The following is a 4,904-nucleotide window of genomic DNA, read 5'->3' on the forward strand; positions in this document are numbered from 1 at the left end:
ATGTTTAGCTATTAAAGGACAACTCCCTCTGAAAGAAATCCACAAAGTAATTGAGTGACTCTTACACATCAGGAAAATGAGAAAAAACCCACACTGAAATGAGTAGGAAAGCCTCACATAGAATCTCACCATAAACCTCAATCCTGGCACAGTGACCCACAACTGGGAGGGAACTCAAAACTCACAGCTTCTCTCTGAGGAATGAAGGGTTTGGACCCCATGGCTGGTACAGCAACTCTTAAGACTTCCACCTGAGAAATGGATTCCCAAAGCATCTACCTTTGAAAGCCAATGGGACTTGGATCTATAAGATCCACAGTCTTTGGTGAACTAATAGATAGTTCTTAAAAGATTTCTGGGGTCTCACTATGGTTTACTTCCACAGGGCCCAGTGCAGAGGCAGCAGACTGAAACAAGCCCAGTCTTTTCATGAAAGAAACTATTTCCTTACCTTAAAAGTTTCGGCTTGAGGGGCAGGCTTCTCATTTAATACAGTCCTGGTGTAGGTGTATCTTCCTGTTCTCTCTCTGCCTCACTCCAGGTCATCAGTGTCTCCCAGAAAGGAGCTCGTTCACATGTCTGATTCCCCAGTTTTTGGAGTTACTGCCCAGATGAAGCCCCTTAATGGGGCTTATATTTGCAGGTACCATAGGACTGTAACAAATATAAAAACAGTTCTTAACCAGGTATCCCTCCACTGCACAGCACAGATGCAGCAGATTGAAACGGTCTTTTTGTGAAGAGGCCTATTAGTTTATCTTAATAGCTGTGGCCTGAGGGGCAGGCTCTTACTTTAACACCTGTCACTTTAACACAAATTGCCATCCCCTCCAGAAACCAGGAAGGCCAGCAGGCACAATGTTTGTGCTTTCTCTTTGCCTCATTCCAGATTGCCATTGTCTTTGAGAAAGCAGCTTATGAACACGTCTGCCACCCTGGTTTTTGTGGCTGCCACGTAGAGGACACATCTCTTGATAACCTGGCACTAGTGGCTAGTGGGGCTTGTTTTCATGGACTCAATGGGATGGTAGCAAACAAATAGTTCTTAACTGCCTATCCCCCCAGGGTTGGATGTGCAGAGGCAACACACAGAAATACACATCTTCCAGTCTGCCCTTGAAAGAAGTATATTTACATGCTTCTGTCTGCTGCTCTCCCTGCGTGTGCTCTCTCTCTCACTCTCTCTGACAAGTAAACAAAATCTTTATGCTCAATTTAAAAGGAAGTGGATCAAGGATGAAAATATCCAGATCTAAGCATCAGAGGCCTTCCAGGCTACCTGATGCACGATTTTTGCAGTTCTGAGAAGGAAAATTAAATTAAGACAATAAGGGCTTATGTCTAGAGTTAGCAATGTGTGTGCATGTGTGTGCACATGTGTGTTTGTGTGTATATAAAGGTGACCATGGATAAGTGAGAACTTGTCGATGGATGAATGAGATATGGCAAGGTGTAATGTGTGTGTATGAAAGACTAATCAGTTCTGATCAATGATTAAAAGGTTTTACTACACACTTTTATAACTATGAGGGTTTCTACACTTTATCTGAAACTAAAAATTTTTTTTTTCATTTTTTTGTTTTGTTTTGGTTTTGGGGCTTTTTTTGTTTTTTGCTTTAAAGATTTTATTTATTTATTTATTTGACAGAGAGAGAGAGATCACAAGTAGGCAGAGAGGCAGGCAGGGGCGGGGGTGGGGAGGAAGCAGGGCCCCCACTGAGCAGAGAGCCTGACACGGGACTCGGTCCCAGGACCCTGAGATCACGACCTGAGCTGAAGGCAGAGGCTTAACCCTGAGCCATGCAGGTGCCCTAGACTAAAAAATTTTAAAAAGAAAGGAAAACGTTCCCTGAGTGTGTGGCTTCTAATTAGTCTGCATTTAGTGCTGAGATTCTTCCCTTTGGGACACTGACAAATACTGGCACACCCTCAACTACTAGAAGTCAGTAAGAACATAAAAGACCACTTGGACAATCACAAAGCTTTGAGAGTAAACCATGAGGAGCTCAGGACTAAATAATAAGGTTCATCACCTAAATGAGACTACTCCTTCAAGAATGAGAAAGGTCACTCCTTTATCTAATGAAAGTCAACAGAGTCAAGAAAACTGAATGGAGGAACATGTTCCAAATAAAAGAACAAGATAAAACCTCAGAAGAAGACCTTAACGAAATAGAAGTGATTTACCTGACAAAGAGTTTAAAAAAAAAAAAAAAAAAAAGGTCATAAAGATGCTTGCTGAGGTCAGGAAAACAATGCATTAATAAAGTGAGAATTACATCAAAGAGACAGAAGACATAGGAAAATACCAAACAGAGGTGCCTTGGTGGCTCAGCTGTTAAGCATCTGCCTTCATCTTCATCTCAGGTCATGATCCCAGGGTTTGGGGATCAAGCCCCGCACTGGGCTCCCTCCTCAGTGGGAAGCCTGCTTCTCCCACTCCCCCACTGCTTGTGTTCCCTCTCTCTGTCTCTGTCAAATAAATAAATAAAATCTTAAAAAAAAAAAAAAAAGAAAAAAGAGGGATAAAAAAGAAAATACCAAACAGAAATCACAGAGCTGAAAAACTCAATTAGCAATAATCGCGCCTCGGATAAACCTCATTGGCTACGATACGGCCACTACGCAAAGCTGAGAGCTGAAAAATTCAATAATTGGACTAAGACACTCAACAAAAGTTTTTAACAGCAGAGGAAGTATAAGAAAATCATCAAACTCTAAGACAGGGCAGGAGAATTCAGGAAGAGAGCAGTTCCTCCAACAAGAGGAACAAAAAGAGAAAAAAATGAAAAAGAAGAAAGATAGCTCAAGGGATTAATGGGACAACATCAAGAGGCCCAATATTTACATTTTAGGGGTCCCAGAAGGAGAAGAAAGATAAAGGGGCAGAGATTTTTTTTAAAGAAATAATGGCTGAAAACTTTCCTAACCTTGGAAGGATACAGACATCCAGATTCAGAAAATTCCAAAGAAGATGAATCCAAAAAGACACACACCAAGACAAACTATAATTAAGTTATCAAAAGTTAAAGACAAGGAGAGAATAAAAAATAGCAAGAGAAAACTTGTTATGTATAAAGAAACGCCCAGAAAACGACCAATAAAGAGCACCTGGGTGATACAGTCAGTTAAGTGTCTGACTCTTGGTTTCAGTTCAGGTTGCGATCTCAGGGTTGTGAAATCAAGCCCCGAACCAGGCTCTGCATTCAGTGCGGACTTTGCTTGAGAGTCTCTCTCCTTCTCCCTCTACCCCTTTCAGTCGGGTGCACTCTCTCTCTCTCTCTAAAATAAATAAATCAATCTTAAAAAAAAAAAAAGACTATCAGATTTTTTTCAACAAAACCTTGTGGGTCAGAAAGGAGTATCATAATTTATTCTTTTTCAAATAAATAATTTTTTTTTTAAGATTCTGTTTACTTGTCAGAGAAAGTGAGAGAGAGTACAAGCAGGGGGAGCAGCAGGTAGAAGGAAAAGCAGGGTCCCCATGAAGCAAAGAACCCAACACAGACTCCAACCCAGAACCTTGGGATTATGATCTGAGCCAAAGTCAGATGCTTAACCAACTGAGCCACCCAGGTATCCCAATAAAGAATTAAAAAAAAAAAAAAAAAAAAAAAAAAAGGAGTTTTCCAGACAAGCAAAAACTGGAGTTTAGCACCACTACACTGAACTTACAAGAAATGTTAAAGGAATTTCTTTCAGATGAAATGAAAAGAGGCTAATTAGTAATGGGAAAACATATGACAGTATAAATTTCACTGGTAAAGGTAAATACATAGTTAAATTCAGAATAATCTAATGTTGCAATGGTGGTAGGTGATTAAACTACCAATAATCTAGTATGAAGGTTAAAAGACAAAAGTAGTAAAAAAAATAGCTATAACTACAATAATTTGCTAACGGATGCACAGATAAAAAGATGTAAATTGTTAAATCAAAAACATAAAATGGGTGGGGCAGTAAAAATGTAGAGCTTTAGAATGAGTTTGGACCTTAGTTGTTAACAACTTGAAATAGACTGTTACAAATATAAGATGCTTTATGTAAGCCTTACTGTAATCACAAAGGAAAACCTACACTAGATACAGAAAAGATAAAGATAAAAAAACTAAGTACACCACTATAGAAAATTATCCAATCACAAAGGAAGAAAACAGAAGAAAAAGGAACTAGAAAACAATGAACAAAATGGCAGTAGGCCCATACCTATCAATAATTATTTTCAATATAAATAGACTAGGGGTGCCTGGGTCGATCAGTCGGCTAAGTGTCTAACTCTTGGTTCTGGCTCAGGTAATGATCTTGGGGTAATGAAATTGAGCCCCCATTGGGCTCTGTGCTCAGTGGGGAGCCTGCTTGAGATTCTCTCTCTCCCTTGCCCTCTCCCCTGTGCCCTTGCTCTCTAAAATAAATAAATAAATCTTTAAAAAATATAAATGGATTAAATTCTCCAATCAAAAGATACAGAGTGGCTGAATAGATTTAAAAAAAATATATATATATGACCCAACAATATGCTGCCTATAAGGGACTCACTTCAAGGACACACACAGACTAAGGGAATGGGAGAAGATAGTTCATGCAAATGGAAACCAAATGAAAGCTGAAGTAGCTCTGTTTATATCAGAAAAAATGGACTTTAAGACAAACCTGTTATAAGAGACAAAGAAGTACACTATATAATGATAAAGGGGTCAATCCAATAAGATGATATAACATTTGTAAATTTACATGTACCCAACCTAGAAACACCTAAATATACAAAGCAAGTATTAATAGACCTAAAGGGAGAAATAAACACAATACAAGAATAGTAGGGGACTTTAATACTTAATTGTCATCATTGGATAGATCATCCAGGCAGAAAATCAATAAAGAAACATTGGACATAACATGTTAAACCA

General features: G+C 38.9%; 2 non-coding genes and 1 pseudogene across 2 annotated transcripts; 2 read left to right on the forward strand and 1 right to left on the reverse strand.

Moving 5' to 3' along the window:
• The first annotated feature begins 1,228 nt into the window (after positions 1–1,228).
• LOC116875705 lies at positions 1,229–1,307 on the forward strand. The gene has a single exon (XR_004384257.1). It is a non-coding gene; the product is annotated as a small nucleolar RNA U2-19 (small nucleolar RNA).
• Positions 1,308–1,485: 178 nt separating this feature from the next.
• LOC116875704 lies at positions 1,486–1,555 on the forward strand. The gene has a single exon (XR_004384256.1). It is a non-coding gene; the product is annotated as a small nucleolar RNA U2-30 (small nucleolar RNA).
• Positions 1,556–2,546: 991 nt separating this feature from the next.
• Positions 2,547–2,633, reverse strand: LOC116875693 (annotated as a pseudogene).
• Positions 2,634–4,904: the final 2,271 nt, after the last annotated feature.

The sequence above is a fragment of the Lontra canadensis genome, unplaced genomic scaffold (assembly GCF_010015895.1).
Source record: "Lontra canadensis isolate GAN:19392208 unplaced genomic scaffold, GSC_riverotter_1.0 scaffold42, whole genome shotgun sequence".
NCBI classification, from domain to species: Eukaryota; Metazoa; Chordata; class Mammalia; order Carnivora; family Mustelidae; genus Lontra; species Lontra canadensis.